At 58.0% G+C, this 23979-nt stretch overlaps 1 protein-coding gene across 4 annotated transcripts in view; it reads right to left on the minus strand.

The window, feature by feature from the left end:
• VGLL4 (vestigial like family member 4) overlaps positions 1-23979 on the minus strand; it is a 98365-nt gene that overhangs the window by 19722 nt on the left and 54664 nt on the right. The gene's annotated exons all lie outside the window — the stretch shown is intronic.

The raw sequence follows: 23979 nt of genomic DNA on the forward strand, positions 1-23979 counted from the left end.
ACACAGATCGCGCAAGAGGACACGGTCACCACCCAGGCCGGGCCCCCCGGCTCGGCCCCCAGTACCCCCCCCCCGCCCCTGCAGGCCTGCTCCCAGTGGAAAGTTTCTGGCAGCCGGCTCCCGGGCCCAGGGCCGCCGCTGCCAGGCGTGAGGCGTTTTCCATAAACACGCTCTGGCCTGGCCTCCCTCTCCCCCAGCGCCCCGCAGACGTAAGGGACATGCAGTGATCTGAGCGCGTGAGCAGGAACCCGTGTGGATGTGACGCCTCTGGTGACAGACCAGCACCCGGACCCCGGCGCCAGGTAGCCAAGTCCCCCCCCCCATCTGACGTCAGAGTCACCACGTCTTCAGTAACTGTGGGGCAGAGTTCAGAATTCGCGTGCAACCGGGACCCTGTGCAAGAAAAGGGCCAGACCAGAACCCATCTTGGGGTGCCTCTCACCGACATACTCGTGAAGCGGAAGGTCAGGGCTGCTCCCGTTTGCCTCAGGTGCCCGGGCACCTGTGCCCCCCAACCCCTGCGCAAACAGTAACAAAACAAAAAGCAATACACCGGACCCACACCAGGGGCCTCTCCGGCCCACGGGCCACTCAGAGCCGCTTCTCTGCTTGGGACAGTTTGACCGTTGCTGAGTCAGCTATTACTCCTTTTTTTTATTTTTATTTTTGACGCCGGGATTTCACGTGAGGGTTTCACGACACCGAGTTTCAGTCCCACATGCTGCTTATTTGTAAAAGAAGCGCAAGGAGGTTAGAATGAGGAGCTCCGAGTCTGAGTCTGAGTATCAGCCTCCAGTGTTCAAAGAAGCTCTCACACCCCTTCCCATCAGGGCTCCCAGGGGGTCTGACTGGCTCGTGGCACGTCACTCCTGTTTCAAGGCGTCTGTGTCCCCTTGGGAATTCCAGCAAGCATGACCCAGGACCATTAGCGTCAGGCCCTGTCCCTTCCAAAGTGTGTAAATACAGTGGTTTTGTTTGCTGAGGGTCAGGGCTTGCTGCTGGCGGTGCCAGGGATCGAACCCAGGCCTGCTGTATGCATCGCAAGTGCCCCGGCCTCTGCACCCCCTCTTCAGCCCTGTACGGAGAACCTCAAGCTTTCAGAGGCACGTGGTGGCTTTCCACCCGCATCACCCTTGGGTTGGATGATGGTTCTCAGAGTCTACATCTGCCCCATGGGCCTCACTTGGCCGCACTAGAAGGCACCAGAAGGTACGAGAAGGTACCAGAAGGCTCAAGTCCTCCATACCTGAGGTTGGGATTCCCGTGGGATCTGTGGATCCCTAATTTTCAGATCACCCCACAAGTGCTACTCACAGTAACACACACACACACACACACACACCCCAAAGAGGATCATGCCAGGACTGATTCCCAGGAAAAGCAGGACTGCTGCCAGTGTGGGGACAAGGTATACACTCGCAAACATACAGTGACCCAGAAAGCACCTCCGGCCCACACTTCTCGGACAGGTCCTGGCCCCAGAGCAAACTGGAACTTTCCATTTTAAAGGAAATGCCCCAAAGCCAGGCCCTGAGCTTGCTGCTCCCCTGGAAACCCCACACGACCGACCAGGGTGGCCTCGGGCCCACGTCAGCCGGTCCTGGTTTAAACAAACAAGGAGCGGTGTGAAAATTCAGCCCGCGGTGAGGGGAAACAGACGCCCCAAAGATGCCCTCTGCCGTTCTGCGGGGCGGGTGCGCGTGGGGGGGCAGGTGTCCGCTCCCCGACATCTCCAGGCCCGCAAAGCAAACGCCACCGAATGACACAGGACCACCTGCCCGGCAGGAGCGCGGGCTGCGGCCAGGACCCCCGGGCCCGGGGCGCCCTGTAACTCCATGCCATCGCTCTCCGCGTCCGCGAGCTGTTCCAAGGGAAAACTCCTGGGGCGCCCCTGCTGCTCCCCAACCTTGGCCCGGGCCCCGGTACCTGTTTGCCATTCGAGCTCGTCCAGCTTGCCTGACTCCACCGCCCAGTCCTCTGAGGTGCCACATGGAAAGAAGGAAGGAAGCCCAAGGCGGCGGGGGACGGGCCAGGCAGAGCGCACAGCCTGGGCCGGGAGTTCTGGGTTCGATCCCAGGCAGGGGGAGGGACAAGGAGCAAGGGAGGGGGGAGGAGAGGGGGAGGAAGAGGGCAGGAGAAAGGAGAGAGCAGGGGGGAGAGGTGAGGGAAGGGAGCGGGAGTGGGGAGGGGAGGGAGCGGGAGGGAGGGTCTGGAAACTGGGGGCCTCCGGGCTGGGCAGTTCTGGTCTCTCAGAGGGAACCAAAGGCTGCAGACAACCCTACGGGTCCCCCCGGAGATGACAGACTCGGGCCAGAAAACGCTCATGTGCAGATTCCCTCATTTGACAATGATGAAACTGAGGCCCCAAATGTGGACCGTCTCCAGGGCACGTGACTGCCTACGGGGACACACACACATACACACACAGTCTCTCACACACACTCACACTCACACAGTCTCTCACACATTCTGTCAGTCTCTCACTCACACAATTTCACACACTCACATTCACAGTCACACACTCTCACACACTCTCACTCTCATACAGTCTCTCACACATTCTATCAGTCTCTCACTCTCACACTCTTACATTCAGTCATACACTCTCACACTCACACACTCAGTCTCTCACACACTCACTGTCACACTCAGTCTCTCACACAGTCTCTCACAGACATTCACACAATCTCTCACACTCTCACACTTTCACTCACACTCAGTCTCTCACACCCTCACACTCACACAAAGTCTCTCGCACATGCTCACCCTCATACATACACAATCTCTCACACATTCTGTCAGTCTCACTCACACCATCTCACACACTCACATTCACAGTCACACACTCTCACACTCAGTCTCTCACACACTCACAGTCTCTTACACTCTCTCACACTCACACACAGTCTCACACGCACATTCTCACAATGACACACACACAGAGGCAGGAATGCGGGGAGCAGGGTGGTGGCAGCTTCCTGGGGCCCCTTTCTCTGCACTGTCCCTTGTCCCCCTTATCACGGAAGCAGGGACACGCCCCCCCCCAGCCAGGATGTCACCCCAGGAGGCGTGTGGGGAGCTTGGCAGAAGTCTCCACGGACGGGGACAAGGATCGGTGAGTGACTCCCACACCCCCAGCCTCCCCACCTCCGTACCCCCCAAGTCAACCCTGTCTGACCCCACGCTCCGAGGGATTCGCAGTCCCTGAGAAAATACTGGTCAGGGGCTTCGCAGCCAAAACCAACATCTGGGCCCGGCTGCCCTTCCTGCCTTTGTTCACAGCGTTTCTCTTTCAGCTCTGGAAATGTCAGCCCTGGCCGCTCCACGCGGCTGCAGAAAACTCAGGGTCTGTGGGCCCAGCCCCCCCCCGACCCTCGTACCCAGCGCCCCTGCGAGCTGGATGCTCACGGTTACTGCCTGCCGCCTTCCTCAGGCAGCCCTCCTCCAGGCTCCGTCCGAAGTCGTCTCTGCGGACACGGCCGCCTCTCTGGTACTGCCCTCCCGACGCCGTCCTGCCCCTACACAGCAGGCGCCGCGTTCATGTGGCACGCAGACCGCGCCACGGCAGGGCACGGACCACAGGTGCCACCGCACCTGACATTTTATATCTATTTGCCGTGTAATTAAATAAGGAAAGGTGTCAACAACCACAAGATAACGCAATGAGGACAAGCCAAAAGAGGGAAAGGGGGAGAAAAGACAGCTCGGACTGAAAGGCAAGAAGACGGCGTCGGAGAGTCAGTACAGGCAGCAGCGCACCAGACCCCGGAGCACAGGGCCACGAGTAAGCCCTGAGCACTGATGGAGGGTGCGGCTCAAAACAAGAACAGTGAAAGCAGAAAGAGCCCCCAACAGACACTTCTCCAAAAGCAAGCTGATGCCAGCTAGCACATGGAAAAAAGCTCCACTGGCACTCACCACCAGTGACACACTGACCCACCATCAATGGTACACCTACCCACCACCAGTGACACACTGACCCACCATCAATGGTACACCTACCCACCACCAGTGACACACTGACCCACCATCAGTGACACACTGACCCACCATCAGTGACACACTGACCCACCATCAATGGTACACCTACCCACCACCAGTGACACACTGACCCACCATCAGTGACACACTGACCCACCACCAGAGATACACTGACCCCATCATCATCTGGGAAGTGTCCGCCGGGTTCTAACGTGTCATAGCCCACCCCCTCCCAGCCCCCGCAGGTCACCCTCAGAATGCAGGAGAGCCGTGAAACACGCACCCACAAAGGTCACCATGACCGCCTGTGACCATCCCTCCAAACGCTACCCCACATCTCCCCTCTATCTCTCTCTCTCACACACACACACACCCGCACCCACACATGCACTCACACACTCCGGTCTGTAGGTCAGTCATGCAGGGGGCTGCCCGTACAAGCAAGCGGGGGCGGGGGGAGGGGCCGGCTGTTGCCACAAGGATGGGCGGGAAACCATGACTGTCAGGGGAAGAAGCCCCCCAAGCCCTGACAGGCTGGTCCCCAGCAGCAGGGCCCAAGAAGGTTCATCTCCAGGGACTGCACGCCCGGGAACCACCGGACAGAAATGTGGGTCTCGGGAGGGACTCCAGGGGCTGAGCACAGCGCTGAGTCTGCAGGGAGCAGGGCCCAGAGACCCCCGAGCACGGCCAGGGAGACCCCGAAAACGTAAGGATGGGTAAGCCAGACCCGAGATCACTCAGCCATTTCTTTCCCGGGTGTTTCAGACTTGAGAAAGAACAAGCCTCCACTCATTTTTTTCCTGAAATAAAAACAAACCTTTTGTGACTGCAGCTCTATTTGTGTTAAGATGATTTTTTTAAAATAATAATTATGTTTAAAAAAAAAAAAAACACAAGCCTTACTCGAGTTATGTGAGCACGTGGGGATCATCGCGGTTCTTTTTTTTTTTTTCGTTTCAGGTCACACCCAGCCACGATCAGGGTGACTCCTGGCTCTGCGCTCAGGAATTACGCCTGGCGGTGCTCGGGGCACCCTATGGGATGCCGGGGATTGAGCTGGTGTCAGCCACGTGCAAGGCAAACGTCCTCCCCGCTGTACTATCTTTCCAGCCCCGCGGTTCTTTTTTTAAAGCCGGCCAGTCGGCCTGTTTATTTGGGGCCTCACCCGGCAGTGCGCAGGGCTAACTCCCGACTCTGTGCTCAGGGATCGCTCCCGGCAGGGTTCGAAGACCATCTCGGTGCAGGATCCACCCGGGTCGGCTGTGTGCGAGGCAAGCGCCCTCCCTGCTGTCCCATCGCTCTGGACCCCCTCTGGGCTTTTACCCAGAGCTCGGATGTGGGTATAAGGGGCGGTGGGGAGCAGTCGCAAGGAAGAAGCGCACCCCCCCATCGCACCCCACCCCGATCGCAAGGAGGGTGCAAGCTCACAGCACAGAAGCTGGGCCTGCTCTCTGCGACAATCGTCATTTCACCAGTTTCAAAGGACCATCGTAACCAAATACACGTGACGTCTGAAACACATATTGGACATTTCAGGGGTGGGTTTTATTGAGGGGAGGGTCCCCTAAGCACGGTGCTTCGTGGATGTAGAAATCACCTCGCCCCGAGACCAGGCACAGTCCCTGGCGAGGTCAGGAACGTTCCGGAAATATTTCCCCCACTGAAGATGAGCAAGGTTTGGAGCCTGAGTCCCACACTCAGTGTAAGTGCGTGTGTGTGTGTGTGTGTGGTAGTAGAGGAGGGGATGTTGCAGACCAGGCTGTGTGAGTGAGTGCATGTGTGAGTGTGGATGGGAGTAAATGAGTAGGTGTGGGTGTGAGTATGGGTGTATGGTTGTGTGGTTGTGTGGGTGTGTGTGAGTGAAAGTGTGTGTGAGTGTGTATAAGTGAGTGTATGTGTGTCTATTTCGGTGAACGAGGGTGACAACGTGTAGGTCATTCCTGTCCCCAGGCATGCCCAAGGGAGGCTAGACACCCCCCCCCACACACACACATACACACACACACACACACACACACGTTGAGCTACAATGTAACTTCATAAAGAGGGAAGGGGTGGGGGAAAGAAAACCACAACTTTTATCACCAACTGCTAATAATAATAATTATGGGTAACAAGTCCACAGTAAAACTTGTGAAGTGGAAGCAGACGCCAGTGGGCTGAGAACTTCCAGCCGTGCCGCCGCCCGGAGGCTCCGGCCCAGAGGCCTTTCTCTGTCTGCGGCTCTTAAAATCATCATGTCTCGTCCTGGGGCTCCTGATTCCAGGGAGCCGGTGACGCCCGTCTCAGGCACACGAACAGGGTTTCCAAAACTAGGTCACCAAGCCATGACCCCGGGAACTGGCCGGGTGAGTCCCCGATTCTCCATTTACACACACACACGCACATACACGCATCATGCATGCACACACACACACACACACACGTGTGCACTACTGACCTCAGTTCAATCCCAGCCCTGGGCACTGCTGGGTGTGGCCCCCAAAACAACAGGAAAAAGCCAAAGCAGCTGTGTAGATCGTGAGGAGCTCTGGCAGTCATGGGGGCCTGTGTGCGTGGCATGTGGTGGGGCGGGGTGTCACTCCTGCTCCCAGGGTGCGTGGCCAGGCGGGGCAGCCCCCAGCACCCAGCAGAAACAGGGCCAGGGGACTCAGCCCCCCTGGGCCCATACACACGCCTGACCCAACCCAAGCCCAGGCCTCAGCCCTGCCGCCCCGCGGCCCCGAGACGCCACCACTGCTATGTGCCGACGTGCTTCAAGCTGAGGCCATGGTAGTGGTTAACGGGGGTCTGCTGCGGGGGTCTCAGCCAGGCCCATTTTCTGGTCCTGAACTGAATGTTCTGTTAGAACATCCCGGGTTTCACAGGTAAACGAGGCTGAGGAACCACCTCTTGGTTTGTTTGCCTTTTGGGTCACGCCCAGCGGTGCTCAGGCTTCCTCCTGAGGGTGCTCGGGGGACCCTGGACACCAGGAACCGAGCCCGGCTGGCCACATGCAGGGCACACACCTGCCCACTATCTGCTGCTCCGACCCCAAATAAAATATTTCAATGGCTGCTTTTGAGTTTCTGAGGAATCAGACGGTGCTCTTGAAGCGTTTTCTTCTCTATTCAGGATGGAGAGTAAGAACTGCAGGTGCCCTGCTGTTCCCACAGAGCTGCCCCCACCCACCCCCCACCCCCCACCCAGACCTCAAACCTACAGAGCTGTAGTGCGTGGCCAGCCCCAGTGAGCCCCATGGCAGCGCAGTCTGGAAGCACCCCCAAGGGGTCTCTGGGGACCCCCCTGGCCCTCACCTGCACCCTTGACGGGCTCTGGTCACTCGCGTTCTCCCTGCCAGGGCCCTGCCTGAGCCGACACTTCTGTCCTAAGCCAGGCCAGGAAGTTCCCCCTCTCCAGGTCTAATGGGGGGGGGGCATCCCTAAAGCCTCCCCTGCCGTTGCCCAGCGGGAGCCTCTGCAGGATTCGTGTCCCATCACGGCCCCTGCAGAGCTCAGTGCACTGAGTCAGACCCGGCCCGGGCCCTGCACACCCCGCTGCTCCCCACTTTCCTCCTTGTTGGAGTCGGAAGTGCAGACAGGGTGTGGATGGCCCAGAACGTTTGTTCCTGCCATTGGGAGGGCAGGGTGGCAGGCGCTGCGTCTTCATGTACACGGCGTCTTTTCCTGTGTGTGTGTGTGCGTGTGTGTGTGTGTGTGTGTGCGCGCGTGCGCACGCACGTGTGATGCCACAGCTCGGCCCTTGCAGGCTGCTCTCCTAATGGGTCTTGGTTAACAAGGAGAGGCCTGTCAGTCAAGGGTTCACAGAAGGTTCTAGAATCTTTGCAGGGGCTCCATTGCCTCCCAGGGAGAGGGCAGGAGCAGCAGGGGATGAGGCCCAGGGACAGTGAGGACCACTAGGAGCTCCTGGGGGTGGTCTCCTGAGCTAGAGGAAGCCCCTACGCCACCACAGGCCCTGCTGCTGGGTCCACCCTGACGGGCGAGGTCTGAGGGTCTCCCAAGGGCCAGGGCAGGGAGAAGCGTCAATGGAGGGCGGGAGAGTCCTGCCCACGTCTCTCCTTACTGCAGCTCTGGAGTGAGCCTCTGTCCGCCTTCCAGAAGCTTCCCCACCTTGCTCTGCACCGCTCAGGGCTGAGCAGCGTGCAGACAGGACTCTGGGCTTCCTGTTGATTTGTTTTGTGTTCAGGTCACACCCAGTGCGCTCAGGGAGGGCGCTTGGGGGACCCTGGGTGGCATCGGGGACTGTCCTGAACCAGGCGCCCGGTCCCCCGTCCTGCGACTCGGGGTGGCTCTGGAATCAGAGCGTCCATGCTGGCAGCGTCTTCGTCTCTCAGGGTCCGGGAGGGACTTTGGTGAGAAGCAACAGTGAAGACTGTGACAGTTCCAGCCCCTCGCTGAAGTGGCCCGAGGAACCCACCCATGGCCACCGCGCCTGGCTGGGAATGACGGGGGTCCAAGGCACTTCTCACGTGACCCTCACAGGACCCCCCCCACCCCGAAAGCGTCGGCACCAAACAGCTCACCCCCACCTGTGGGAAAGGACAGCAGGTGGGGTTCCCTGGGCAGCTGCGTGGTCATTTCCTGTCCGCTCCCTCGGAAATCGGGGGGGCCGGGCCAGGTCCCAAGCAGCACCCTGACTTCCTGTGACTGTTTCCACACGCGGTGAGCGGGCCACGGGGCCCACCTGGGCGCTGGGCGAGCTGGAGCATGACCCAGACACCAGCAGCCCGCCTGGCCCGGGGCACACTCGGCAGCTGTGCCCACCCGTGCAGGCAGCCCTGTTCCCCTTCCCTTCCCGGCTCCCCATGGCTAAGCCGTAACTGTGCCCCCTTCGAAAGTCTGGTGGGCCGGAGGCTCAACATCTCCCCCACCGAGCAGAGGCCACCGGGCAGGGCACCCACGCTGCCCAAGGTGCGGGGGGAGCAAGGCCTCCCCGCCCGCTGAGGACTCGCAGTGGTCCAGACCGGCCTGACTCAGAACCGATTCAGGCATCTGTGTGTGCTCGGGCAGGCGGGGGAGCACGGCGGCCGCTGGCATGAGCAGCCCCTCCGTACCTCAGTACCACAGAACAGGCGCTCTGCTGTGCCGAGGCCGGCCTCAGGCGGGATGGCCGCAGGAGTTTTTTGACAGAGGACAGGGTTCAACAACCCAAGACCAAGGAAGTGAAAGCAGGATTAAGGGCTCCAAAAGTTGGAGGGAGGGAGGGAGGGAGACAGCACAGCAGATACAGCACTTGCCTTGCACGCAGCCGACCCAGGTTCGATCCCTGGCACCCCATGTGATCCCCCAAGCCCACCAGGAGTGATCCCTGAGTACAAAGCCAGGAGTAAGCCCTGAGCACTGCTGGGTGTGGCCCCAAAACAAATAAAATCTAGTAAGAAAGAACGCTGGAGCGATAGCACATGGGCTGGAGCAATAGCACAGCAGTAGGGCGTTCGCCTTGCACGCAACCAACATGGCCAACCCGAGTTCGATTCCTCCACCCCTCTCGGAGAGCCCGGCAAGCTACCGAGAGTATCTCGCCCGCACGGCAGAGCCTGGCAAGCTCCCCATGACGTACTCGACATGCCAAAACACAGTAACAACAAGTCTCATGATGGAGACGTTACTGGGCCCGCTCGAGCAAATCGATGATCAACGGGAGGGCCTTTACCTTTTACCTTTTAAGAAAGAACGCCAAATGCTCCCCACTCAAGTGCCTGATAACCGCAGAGACGGTACACAGAGGCCGGCCAAACCAACCTGTGCTGCCATCCCTGCGAGAACTCAGGTACCAGGGAAGCGATTTAATGTTTCCCCAAGTTTAATTTTGAAAAAGATTCAAAGCTACCGAAAAGACAGATGAGTAGCGAGTGGCCCCCCCCCGTCTCGCCCCTGTCTGCTTCCTCCGCCATCACGGCCAATCCCCTCGTGGGCATCACTGCACCCTGAAATACCCCCCAAGTGGTCCCTAAGAGCAGAGACCCCTCGTGGTCACGATGCTGTTAAACTGAGATGCCGTCATTGTCCCCTCACTGCCGAGGGCCCCTGCCGGGCGGCCCCTGTCCCCAGCCAGAGAGACAGTCTCCCTTTATTCGCTTCCAGGCCACTGAACTGGGGGGCTGGTGGGGGGGGCGGGCCTGTCGACTCGGTGGGGACCCCGAGCTCACTCGGCTGACAGCTTCCTTCCCCTCAGCGGAGACCCCAGGGGGCTGCAGTTTGTCACGGGCCCCCGTAGTCTCTTGTCCTCATTCTTAAGCTCCTTGTGTCTGTCCACAATTTGTCACTCAGCTGGACCAGCGTGGGGGCACAACGACAAACTGTCACCATCCAACTGAGGACATCGTGTACTTTTTTGTATAAAGGACAATGCCAGGGAAGTGGGGGGACCCACCCCGGCTCAGGCCGGGCTCCCACGGTCGGGGGCTGCATGAACCCACGGCGCCCAGGGCAGGACGGCTTCCTCCCACGGCCTCGCCCTGCTTGGGTCACTGCCCAGACCTCAGCCCTCAGCCCCCCGCCCCCATTCATTCTTTGCTGGGTGGGGTCCTCGCGGTGGGGGGTGGGGGGAGCAGGACTGGCCCCCCGAATCGCAGCCAGCTTACTTGAGAAACTGGCAGGTGGGGGGGGGACGCTCGGTTCGCAAGGCCATGTGCTAACTGCTGAGTCCAGCCCCCCACCCCCGGGGCCCCCAGAGAGAAGCAATCAGGGTAGATGCACTTTAAGTCTCTCAGCAGTGATAAGGTGGGAGACACACAGCGAAGGAATACTCGAGGTTGGAGAAGGAGCTCCGGCAGCCTCCGGACCCCCGCAAGCACTGGGGCAAATCCCCAAGCACCGCGGGGTGGCCCAGGTCACCCCAGGCCCAGGGCCTTGCACTGGACAGCAGCTCAGACTGGGATCTGCGGGGGTGGGCCCGCTCCCCAACATAAAAAAAATGACAATTCATGTCAAAATGGAAGAGATGCGCACCGAAGAGATAGCACAGCGGATGCGTTTGCCTTGCACGCATCCCAGAGGGTCCCCCAAGCACCGTAATTACACTGCAGGAGTAATTCCAAGCGCAGAGTCGGGACCACTGACATGACCCCAAATATACAAAGGAAGAGATAGATGCTCTTGAAATGCAAGGCGGTATGGGGAGGGAATTGTCTAAATCAAAGGCGACAAATTAAATTTTATCTTCACCTTACTAGTGTATGTTGGCTGCGTGCAAGGCGAACGCCCTACCACTGTGCTATCGCTCCAGCACCCTCCTCCCCCCCCCCCCCCTCCGTATGTATGGGCTGGAGCGATAGCACAGCGGGTAGGGCGTTCGCCTTGCACGCAGCCAACATGGCCGACCCGAGTTCGATTCCTCCGCCCCTCTCGGAGAGCCCGGCAAGCTACCGAGAGTATTCGATATGCCAGACACAGTAACAACAAAGTCTCCAATGGAGACGTTACTGGGCCCGCTCGAGCAAATCGACGATCAACGGGAGGGCCTTTACCTTTACCTTACCTTTACCTTACTAGTGTATATTAAATTAACCCCATTAATGTTTCTGTTAAATTAGCAGTGCTTCTGTTTCTGTTTCTTTTGCTTTTTTTTTGTTTTTTTTTTTTTTTTTTTGCTTTTTGGGTCACACCCAGCAATGCTCAGGGGTTATTCCTGGCTCTGCACTCAGGAATTATTCCTGGAGGTGCTTGGGGGACCCTATGGGATGCCAGGGATCGAACCCAGGTCGGCCGCGTGCAAGGCAAACGCCCTCCCCGCTGTGCTATTGTTCCGGCCTTCCTGTTTCCGTTTCTAACGTGGCAATTCTTGTTGGGTGTCACTGTGTGGAGCCGAGTGCGTGCGTCTGGCCATGAAGAGCCACGTGAAGAGAACCAAGAGCAGCTCCGGACCTGAGCTTGCTAAGGGGGGAGCGGTGGGCGCGAGGAGACGGTCTGCGGCTGATGTGAGATGCAAAAGCACGAAGAGTGACAGCACTGTCGATCTCAGTGTGTGTGTGTGTGTGTGTGTGTGTGCGCGCGTGTGGAGACTGCCTATGGGGGCTGGAGCCATAGTACAGCGGGGAGGGCATTTGTCTTGCGTGCAGCCGACCCAGGTTCAATTCCCAGCATCCCATAGGGTCCCCTGAGCACTGCCCGGAGTGATTCCTGAGCGCAGATACTGTGGGGTGGGGGCCCCCAGAATAAGCGCGCTCCCTCGCTCTCCTGACCCTCCCTCGCGGCTCATGGCAGCGCCTCCTTCTTCCTGGAGGGCGGAAGGCAGAAGCTCCGCTTCCTTCCTGTCTCCCAACACCCGGGCAGCACAGCGCGGGCCCCTGAGTGCCGTCAGGCTGGGCCGTCTGGTGACCTTCCACTATTGTGTTGTTGGGAGGTCAGGAACGCTGGAGAACGCGCTGTAACAGAATTAATTTCCTTTGACTGCAGCGGTTGGGCGTTTGCTAAGAGCGTTCCACGATCCGTGGCCAGCCGGCGTTCGTTTGGACACTGCCGGGCCCCGGGAAGATGCCATCCCGAATAAGAGCGCAGAATTGCGACCAGAGCTCTAAGATGGACTCGCGAACGCGTCCGTGCGAAAATAAACCGATTCTAAAATATTAGAACATGAGTCACTCATTACATTGGTGTCAGGCTAATACTCAGCTACCCTGGTTTTTTCCACGGTACAGAGTGTATTCTGGAGTGCTTTTACGGGCAAATTTTACTCAGTAATTATAGTTTACATAAGCTATTATTAAAAGATGTTTGCATTCCCCAACCCCAAACTAAGAAACTACTGGAAATGAAGGCTAAAAATACACTCGACTGGCTTGGAAGAGTAGTGAAACACCGACTGGAGATTTACTGGAGAGACGAGAGCTCGTTTCATACACGCACGGGGAACCTACATCCGGCCGTTTTTATTTCATAGTGAGAAAATCATGGTGGCAGAGACAGGGAGACGCCTCAGGGGTGAAGCAAATGGGAGGCCCATTTGTGTGTTGTGGGCATGTGTGTCTGTGAGTACATGTGTGGGTGTAAGTGTCTGCGTGAGTGTATGTGTATGTGTCTGTGCATCTGAGTATATGTGTGTCTGTGTGAGTTTATGTGTGGGTCTGTGTGTGGATGTCTGTGTCTGTGTGAGTATATGTGTGTGTCTGTGCATCAGTGTGAGTATCTGTGTGTCTGTGTGAGTACATGTGTGTCTGTGTGAGTCCGTGTCTGCATGAGTCTGTGTGCAAAGCCTGAGCTCTCCCACAGAGCCAGAGGCCTCGCTCCGACCGGAAATGTTGAGGTCCTTAAACAAAAATCTACCCAACCAAGAACTACCAAGTTCCAAGAGACTCTTGATCATTCTTATTTCTTTAACCCGGAAATAAATATTCCACTAGGTTGTAGAATCCAACACACTTCCTGGACAGATCACATCCCTGGTGGAGCTGACATGTGTGTGTGTGTGTGAGTGTGTGTGTGTGTACATGTGCATATGAGTGCAGGTGTAGGTGTGTGCATGTGTGTGTGCTTGCGCGCACATGTGTACGTCTGCACACGCATGCAGTGAGTGTGACGGCGTCTTCCCCACAGTCTTGGGGAGAGGAGGTCCGGTCACCCCCTTCTCCTCCGGCCCACCCCTGCGTCTCTGAGTTCACGCGGCCAGGGCGCACCATCACCCGAGGGCCAGGAAGGGCCTCCTCCCTCGGTCTGTTTATTCTAGATAGGCGGGTCCAGCGGCCATTGTGCCCAGCAGCCGCGGCTGGTCCAGGGCCCACTCCAGGGTTCTCCTTACCTCCAAGTGACTCATGACGAAGCCAGAGAAAGGGAAACGCGGCTGATCAAAGGCCCGGCTGTCATGGAGTGGAACACGCAAGATGAAAGGCCGTCGTCCACTTCAAAGGGAGCGGCTGGCCGGGACGGCCTGGGTCTGAGGGGAGGCCGGGCCCCCGCTCATTAGCAGACAGCGAGGCTGGCGTCCCCCCGGGCGTGCAGAGAGAGGGACCCCAGCACACGGCGCAGCCCCCCACCCGGGGCAGCTGAGGGCGGACACCCGACCCACAGCCCCGCCCCAGTCCCTGGGTATGATGAAACGGAGCTGGATTCTGAGAGCCTCGAGGGAGACAGGAGGGGGTACAGAGAGACCCCCAGCAGGGCTCAGGGTCCTCGGACCACGGGGCATGGGCGGAGGAGGGGAAGTGGGCGCCAGACAGGATTCAGTTCTCCAGAACCCGCCGCCCTCTCTGCTCAGTGCAGGCGGAGAGAAACACCGTCACCACCCAGAGCTGACGTGCTAAGGCCCTGAGGTGAGCGGTGGCCACACACATGTCCCATCCTGCCTCACCACCACCACCACCTCGGCAGCTGAAAGTCCCGTCTCTCGGGCCTTCCCACACCTAGGAGCTGCGAGAAAGCGGGGAGCTCACCCACAGGCCAGGAGGGGGTCCCCAAAGCTCCCCCCACACCCCCTCCTGCTCCCATCCCCACTGTCTCAGTCTTTGACAGGAGGGCACAGCTCCGTCCCCGCCCCGCCCCTGTGAAGGCCTTCGGGGTGGGGCAAGGCGCACCCGTCGGGTCTTGTGGGCTGCATAGGAGTTCGCTGGGTGCAACGTCCCATGGACCCCTGGAGGAGCCGCTGCCTGGTGGCAAGGAGCAGCGTCCTCCCACCCACACATCTCGGGGCACAGAGCAGAGCCCGAGGAGAGGCAGGAAGGGGCCATGAGTGCAGCTGCCGGGCGGGGGGGGGGTGCACCTCAAATAGCGAGCACTGTCAGTCCAGCAGCTCGTGCAGGCGCGGCCCCCCTTCCCCAGTCTGCAGACGCCCACCCCGAGGAGGGAGGAAGCGGCTCCACTCGCTGGCTCAAGGTGCCAGAACGGACGTGGAAAGCTGCACACGGAGACGGGCAGGGAGCGCCCCGGTCCCCCACGTCAGCTTCCGGCAGTGGCCCTGGGGGGGCCCAGCACTGCTGGACCGAGTCAGGCAGGCTCTAGGCAGGCAACCTGGAGCACAAACAGCCTCTCAGTCACGCGCGGGGTCACGGTGAGGGTCGTAAGTGAGTCAGTAAGACTCAAGATTTTCCTACAAGCAGACATGCACACACACACACACACACACACACACACACACACGCACACACACACGCACACAGACGCGAGCGCGCGCACACACACACATGCACACCGCACACACATACACACGGGTGCGTGCATGAGCGCACACACACACATGCGCACCGCACATATACACGCACACTGCACACACACACACGCACACACACACACACGGGCGCTCAAACACAGGCTCACAGAGGCGCAGGTGAGTGACTGGCAGTAACCACTGACTCCCCACGCCTGTCCCCCTGCGTGGAGCTGCACTGCGCTGGAATCCGCAGGGCCCACAATTCATCCCGTCAAACTGTCCCACTTGCTGCCCGCCGACTCCCTGGGTGGTGTAACAGCCGGCAGGGTCTAATTTTAGAGTACTCCGTCCCCCCCAGCTGCCCCCTAGAGCATGTGCCGCTGCCCCCCTCCCCCGCCCCCCGCGGGCCCCGGGCAGCCCCTGAGGGCTCTTTGTCTCTCTGCATCTGCCTACTTGGGGCATTTCAAGCAAAACGAGTACCCAGGGCTGGTGGTCAGCGCCCACGGCTTTCTGGAGCCTGGTTCCAAGGGCCTCCTCGGGGTGAGCCGGCCCCTGGGCTCCTTGTCACTGACCAAAAGTGCCCGGCTGTGGGGAGCTCACCACCGCATCCCCCCCCTCCCCATTTGGGGGCTGAGGGGCTTGGGAACAGCCTCCCCGAGGACTGCTCTCTCATCCCTAATGCAATGCCAGCTCGGGAGGGCGGGGGGGAGGCATTCTGAGGTACTGTCATGGGCTTCCAAGGAAGCTGCAGCTGCCTGGCGGCCGCCACGATCACCAAACCCAACTTCTCCACTTCCCTGCACAGACTTGCTATTGTCTTCTTAAAAATTTTGGCCAGGTGAGGCTGGAGAATAGCACAGCGGGGAGGGCATTTGCCTTGCACGCGGCGGCCGAGCGGGGTTCGATTCCCAGCATCCCATATGGTCTCCTGAGCACCACCAGGAGTAATTCCTGTGTGCATGAGCCAGGAGTAACCCCTGTGCATCGCCGGGTGTGACCCCCCCCAAAATATATATATATATATATATATTTGGCAGGTGTGGGGGCAGGCAGTTGGAGCTCACTGCACTCACATCTACATTTCCCTGACGACCAGCTCTGGGCGCCTCTGTCTGGGGGCTGGACCAGACCCTTCACCCACCGGTAAATGGTTTCTCTGTCCCCCTGTTGAGGGGTTCAGAGACCTTGAGAGATTCATTATCTTGGTCCCTTACCGGATGTGCACAAGGCGATTTGGGCCTGTGGTCTGCCCTTCCACGGCGACCATCATCTCTCTGGCCTGTCCACAAAAATCTGACCCTTTCACAAGAACCAGAAAATTTTCTAACAAAGGCACTGCGAAAGGTCACTATCTTTCCATTCTGCTCCCGGATCAGATGGTCCAGTGGAACCACAGGCCAGCAGCGAGCACCTGGACACAGGGACGCTTTAACAGGCGTCAGGAGCGAACCACGCTCTGCCCACCTCTTGCCTTCAGGGCCGGCCTGGTTTAGCCTTGACATAGGGGTAGGAACTGGGAAGAAACGAACCGAACAGACACCCTCGCAGGTGGGGGGCCCACGAGGCAGCTTTCATTTTTTTTTTTTTTTGCTTTTTGGGTCACACCCGGTGATGCTCAGGGGTTCCTCCTGGCTCTGCACTCAGGAATTACTCCTGGAAGTGCTCGGGTGGACCCTATGAGATGCTGGGAATCGAACCTGGGTTGGCTGCGTGCAAGGCAAATGCCCTCCCGCTGTGCTATCACTCCAGGCCCTCCCCCCCCCCCCCGCCCCGTGAGGTGGTTTTAACTTCCAGCAAACTCCCCATGCAGGGGCGGTAGCCGCTACCAGTGTTCCACATCCCTCTCTGGTCCCGGGCCCTGGCACTACAGCCCCCTCCTTGGTGATTATGAACCCCAGGGGTACGCAGCATGACGTGGGCACAGACGGGAACGTGAGCCACTTGGCAGAGCACTGCCCAGCTGTGCCAGAAGGCTGGAGGGCACACTCCTACCCAGTGCCCAGGCACAGGGCCACTGGGTCTCGGACGCCCCTGGGATTTCAGGCTCATTCTGTGGCCCGGTCAAAATGCTGGATACTCACTCCGAGTCTGCCAGGGGTCCCAAGGGTGACCTCAATCCCAGGCGTCGGTGGGTGGAAAGCCAGTCGTGAACCCTGTCAACCTGCAGTCTCCAGGTTAGCTCAGCATCGGGGGTCTTGGCCCGAGGGCAGACTGTCTAGCAGACCCCAAAAGGGAAGAAGCAGCTTGGGGACATGCAAGGAACCAGGCTCCCCTCTGAGGCACTGCTTCTCGGAAGAGAAGTCACTGCCTTGGGGCTGGAGCGATAGCACAGCAGGTAGGGCGCTTGTCTTGCACACGGCTGACCCGGGTTCGATTCCCAGCATCCCATAGGATCCCCTGAGCCCCGCCAGGAGTAATTCCTGAGTGCAGAGCCAGGAGAAACCCCTGAGCATCGCCGGGTGTGACCCAAAAAGGAAAAAAAAAAAAGAGAAAAGTCACTGTCTTTCTCAGCGGGTTCTGCCCATCATAAATGCTGACGTTCTGACGAGGCGAGTGGGACTGACCTTCCGCAGCAGCTGGACCCCAGGAACTGGGGCCTAAACTGACTTCTGGTTGATTCTTGGTTTTGTTTTGTGCTTTTCTGTTTCGGTTTTAGGGCCACACCTAAGGATGTTCGGGGGTTACTCCTGGCTCTGCTCCCGAAAATTACTCCAAGCAGTGCTTGGGGGACCATCTGGGATGCTGGGGATCGAACCCGGGTCGGCCATGTGCAAGGCCAATGCCCTCCCCGCCGTGCTACCACTCTGCCTCCCCCCCACTTTTGGTTCATTCTAATTAAGTGCTCCACCAAGGGCGGCAGAGATACTATAGCGGGAAGGCACTGACCTTGCACAGGGCCGACCAAGGTTTGAGCCCCAGCATCCCATATGATTCCCCGAGCACTGCCAGGAGCAATTCCTGGGTGCAGAGCCAGGAGTCACCCCTGAGCATCAGTGAGCTTGCCCCTGACCACTTTGCAAAATAAATAAATAAATGCTCTGCCAAGCTCCTTCACAGCAGTGAGCAGTGACCGTCTTTGTCTCCACTCGCTTCAGTTACATTCATTTTGTCAGTTCTGTTTGGTTGGCTTTCTTCGGTTCTGATTTCTGTTGCGGGGAGGGAAAACACTCTGGCGCTACTCTCTGCTCAGTGCTCAGAAGTCGTTCCCAGTGGTGCTCAGGAGACCACGCGGTGCTGGGGACTGACCCGGGCCCCCTGCAGGGATGGGTCCTTTTGAAACCAACCCCCAGAACCACAGCTGCAAAGCTGCACGGGAGGCCAGGCAACATGCGTGAGGGACAGGACAGCCCGTCCTCCTTGCGAGCTGCTGGGACCCGCAGCTAGAAGGTCGCTCTAGACACAGAGGCTGAGGCGCGGGCACGACACCAGGAGTGGCTGGGGGTCCGGGGACCCACTTCCTCCTGAGCCTCAGAAGTCAGGCCTGGGGAGGCGGCAACTCGGCCTGTTCTCCTGCACACAGGCTCAGCGCAGGTTGGGTGCATCCGTGGAACGTTCCTACCCAGGCCCCAAACCCCGCAGCGGGGAGAGGGGCCGGGTGGCGGTTCCCCTCCGACCCCAAATCCTGACCCCACCGTGGCCTCTCTTCAGGCGCTGACCCTGGCCCCTGCCGAGGCCCTAGAAGCCCAGCAAATACAGTCACCAATGCCAGCCCCCCAACTGCTCCCATTCCCTGTCTCCGCCAAGGGCAGCCCCAGCCCCACCTACGTTTCCCCCTCAGGGCCACCAGCCCCGTCACTCTTGACTCCAGCATCCCCCTGGTCCAGGCCACTCCCATCAACCACCGCAGCGGGCCGGCTCCTGGCCAAGCCCATGTCCCCCTGGGGTCCGTTCCACCTGTTCTCAGGCTGCGGCATATATGTGCACATATGTGTGCAAGTGTGTGTGTTTGTGTGGACGTGTGTGTAAGCGTGTGTCCATGTGTGATGTGAGTGTGCATGTGTGTGCTTGTATGTGTATGTACTTGTGTCGACATGTATGTGCATGTGTGCACGTGTGTGTGCTTGTGTTGACATGTGTGTGCGTGTGCACGTGTGTGTGCATGCGTGCATGTGCAATTGTGCGTGCGTGTGCGTGTGAGCCAGAAGGCTGCCTTGCTCCCCCATGGCCCCCCAGAGCCCCTGCCCAGTGCTGCCCGCCAGTGCCCGGTCCCTAGGGGGCACCCAGCAAGTCTCTGAGTCAAGGTTCAGAAGCATCTCAGAAATCCCAAAGGCGTCAGCAGTGAGTGGCACGGACTTCCCCGATGGCAGGGCCCATCAGCGCGTGCTGAGCTTGGCCCAAGGAGAGCCGAGGCGAAGAGCTGAGGGCAGAAAGACGGGCGAGGCAAACTGACCTTTCGCCAAGGTGGCTGGCGGGAGGGTGGGGGGGTGCTCTTAAGAAGCAAGGAGGGGGCTGGACGGGAGAGTGAGGATTGTGCTCTGCAGTGGGAGACAGGAGGGGACGCGCCCGGTGGGAGAGGGGGAAGGAGAAAACTGGGTCCCGGCGAAGCTTGGGGCTGAGAGACCGGCACCCGCAGGCCCTGCGGGGAGAAGGCGCCATCAGCCTTGGGGTGCACAGAGGGCAAAGGAGGTGGATGGAGGCGGGGTCCCTGGCCGGAGCCGCAGTGCTTCCTCGGGGTCTCCGGAAATGCTGGAGGAACCGTCTCGGGCTCCCCGAGCAGAGTTTTTCCCCTGTGTGCCAGATAAAACGGGGCAGTAAGGGGGCTGGAGCACGGCTGACCCCGGGTCCCCCCCAGCATCCGAGATGGTCCCCCGAGCCCCAACAGGTGCAATTCCTGAGTGCAGAGTCAAGAGAATCCCTGAGCATCGCGAGGTGTGCCCCACACCCCCCAAAAAAAGCAAACAGCAAAGGGGGCAGCAGGCCCCCCCAAGATGTTCGAGAGCCTCTCAGGAAATTCCCATCCTCTGTCACCTCCAGAGCATGCAAGGAATTGATCCCTATCCTGAACTCAGGGCTGGAAAACCTGACACAGGAAGGGGACCAGAGCGATAGGCCAGTGGGTAGGGCGTTTGCCTTGAAAGCAGCAGACCCAGGTTCGACCCCCAAATCCCATGTGGGCCCCTAAGCACTGCCAGGAGTGATTTCTGCATGTAGAGCCAGGAGTCAGCCCTGAGTACTGTTGGGTGTGGCTCAAAAAGTCCGCCCCGCACCCCCAAAAGAAAAAACTTGTCGTGGGGTTTATACTGAGAACGGCTGCTAGGATCCACACTCGACTCACCGCACGCTTTCAGCAGGGAAATAAAACAAGGGTTCTCCATGGGGTCATCCGGCAGCTTCTAGAGGGTTCCCGAACCCAACTACAGTAGAAAGCACGCACAACTAGGCCAGCCGCTGGGTCGCAGTGGACGCTACTCACCTTGACATGACTGTCGCCTGAATGACTCTGCCACAGGATGGAAGACGTGTTTGTTTTCCAAGGAGGCTGCTAGGGGGGCTGGGGGGCGGGGGGGAATGTGCACCCATCACCCCCCAACCGTTATCAGGGAAGACCCTCGGGCTCCGTCCAGCTGGATCAGGACCATGTAAACACTCCGCTTGCCGGCTTGGCCGCGCGCCCCTGGGCCCAAAGCATCCAATTCTGGAGACGGCTCCATTAAAACCCAGGCCCGAGCCAAGAAGAAAACAGGCAACTCTTTCCATACGCCACAGATATAAAATAAAAATCAAGACCAATCCATACGGACCAATCTTCTTCATTCATACCCGGCCGGCGCATAATGTGCCCTATTGTTCCAGCTCTTTGTTGCTCAGAAACCGCCACCACGGTACAATGCGGAGCATTGTGTGAAGCGCTGGAACTATTTAGACCATTTCTGCGTATCTGAAAGTCCCTGGATTAGCATCCAAAGAAATCTGGCAGTGCAACAAAGTTGACTCGCAACCAGTCTCAGCCTCTAAGCAAATTGCTTATTAATGCTCAACTCCAGTTGCTGCCCCGACGCTGACTGGCCTTTGTCTCCTTCACGAGGCCCCGCTGCACAGTCTCCAAACCAAAACTCGGCCCGGTTCTTCAAACACACAATTTCCCATACCACGGACGCACTGGGACAAACAAAGCGTCAACCAAAGTGTCCCCAAGCCCCCCTCCCTCCCAGCCACTAAATCCATGGCGGAACAGTCGGGCTGGGACCCCCACATACTCCGGACCCAGGCATGGCCCTGCCCTCCGTACCCTCAGCCCCGATGATCTGCCGCCATCTGGGAAAATGACCACCTAAGGACATCTGCGTGCAGTACCTCTGGACACCTCAGGGAAACAAACTCTCACGCTGTTTTTCAGATTTCCCAAAGATTGTAGAATTGCTGCTGCTTATAATTGGGAGATTATAAGCATCTAAAATTATTAAATTTGTGACAGGCCTAGCCTATTAAATTTTACTTGCATACATTCAGACAAAACACAGTAACAAGTCTCACAGTGTTACTGGGCCCGCTCAAGCAAATCGATGAACAATGAGAGGACAGCGACATTCAGACAAAAGTTTACAGAGAATTTCAGGGAATTTATGAAATCTCCAAGAAGGAGGAATAGATTTAGTTGAAACGCTGGAAATATGGACTGGAGCGATAGCACAGCGGGTACAGCATTTGCCTTGCACGCGGTCGACACAGGTTCGATTCCTCCGCCCCTCTCAGAGAGCCCAACAAGCTACTGAGAGTATCCCACCCACACGGCAAAGCCTGGCAAGCTACCCGTGACATATTCGATATGCCAAACACAGTAACAACAAGTCTCACAATTTGTTGTGAGACGTTACTGGTACCCGCTCAAGCAAATCGGTGAACAATGGGAGGACGGTACTACAGTGTTGGAAATATATTATCAAGAAAATTTTAAAGAAAACTGGCTAAGGATTTATACTATACTTCTTGGCCTCTTGCTCAAGTATTGGAACTATAAGTAGACTCATCAGTACATGTCAAAATAAATGCTTCTGATTTTGGTTTGTACCTGCAACTAAGGTCTTTGACAATGGCTTCTGGGTTTTATAGATGTGAATTTTTATTCACATCTATAATGACAATTATAATGTGATTTTTATTCACATCTAATAATTTTTATTCACATCTATAATGACAATCCAAATCTATAATGACAATGGCTTCTGGGACTTATAGATGTGAATTTTTATTCACATCTACAGATCTGGGCTTAGTAGACTTCAAAGTTTAGGACAAGACCAACAGCGACAGCAAAGCTCTGTGTGGAGGAAGAAACGGGTGCCCAAGGAGAAGCCACGGACCAAGAGACGACACCTGCCCAGCCAACCAGGGGCCCATGGCCAAGTGCTACAGAGAACTCACGAAGTTCAACAGTGGGGGCGACCCCCACCCTGCCCTGCAGGTGCCCAGGGAGAAGCCTGTGTCAGACAATAGCCGACCACTGCCCGGTGAGCTGTCCAATCCCCCGGGAGGCAACTAGAGGAGACCGGAAGGGGCAGTGCTGGCCAGGAGGTGGGGAGAAGGGACGGGGTGAGAATGGAAATGGTGCCCCTACCGGGAAAGCATGACGGGGCATACTCAGGAGTCAAAAACAGAGGCTCCACATGGTGCAGTCGTCCTGCCCCTAACCCGCCACAATCTGTAAACGAACCCACTAGGTGGTCCCCTGCCCATGGATGCCAGGGAGTGGCTGGCTCAGAGAGGACGGCCACTGAGCAGACCAAGTCCTGCCATCTGCAGCAACGTGGTGGACCTAAGGGCATCGTGCATGTGAAGTGACCGGCCGCCAAGGCCAGGCCTTGCTGCCTACATTGATGGACAGAGAAAACGGACGAAGCAAATGCCCAGAGTGGCAGTACCACGGGGAGGGCGTTGGCCTTGCACGCAGCAGACCCAGATCTGATCCCCGGTAGCCCATCTGGTCCCCGTGCACCTCTGGGAGTGATCCCCGAGTCCAGGGCCAGGGGGGACCCATGAGCGTTGCTGGGGGCCACAGCCCCCGAGCAAAACAAACAAAACGCAAAGTAAACTTCTACAATCTCAGTCCAATCAGGAGAGACAGAAAACAGGATGTGGGTAAACTGAGACCGGGGGCAACTGTCCAGAGAGCGGGCTTCCAGAGGAGAACTTCCTGTTGCACCCTTCAGCACACCTGGCCCTCAGGGAGGAAGAAACAGTGAGTCCAGAGGTGGGCACAGCGCCGGACACAAGGAGGACATGAGTAATTCTGATTATTTCAGAACTTAAACATTTGTAAAAGTAAAGTAAAGGCCCTCCCGTTGATCGTCGATTTGCTCGAGCGGGCCCAGTAACGTCTCCATTGGAGACTTTGTTGTTACTGTGTCTGGCATATCGAATACTCTCGGTAGCTTGCCGGGCTCTCCGAGAGGGGCGGAGGAATCGAACTCGGGTCGGCCATGTTGGCCGCTTGTAAGGCGAACGCCCTACCCGCTGTGCTATCGCTCCAGCCCAAACATTTGTAAGGGGCAGGAGCGATAACAGCAGAGAGGATGTTTGCCTTGCATGCAGCCAACCCGGGTTCGATTCCCAGCATCCCATATGGTCCCCCCAAAACCACCAAGAGTAATTCCTGAGTGCAGAGCCAGGAGGAACCCCTGAGCATCACCAGGTGTAACCCAAAAATAAAAAAGAAATTAAAAAGATGAGGGGCCAGAGAGGGGGAGAGCATTTGTCTTGCATGTCCCTGACCCAAGTTGAATTCCCAGCACTCTGTGTAGTCACCTCAGCCCCACCAGGTGTGGCCCCTGAGCACAGAGCCAGGAGTCAGCCCTGAGCACCACCAGGCGTGGCCCAAAAACAACACAGACAAAACTTGGCTGGGGACCTTGTATGGGTTAAGGCGCTTGCCTTGCACACAGCTGACCAGAGTCAACGCACAGTCCAACCAGGGTTCAACAG

This window comes from Sorex fumeus, unplaced genomic scaffold, assembly GCF_029834395.1.
Source record: "Sorex fumeus unplaced genomic scaffold, SorFum_2.1 ptg000072l, whole genome shotgun sequence".
Lineage (NCBI taxonomy): Eukaryota > Metazoa > Chordata > Mammalia > Eulipotyphla > Soricidae > Sorex > Sorex fumeus.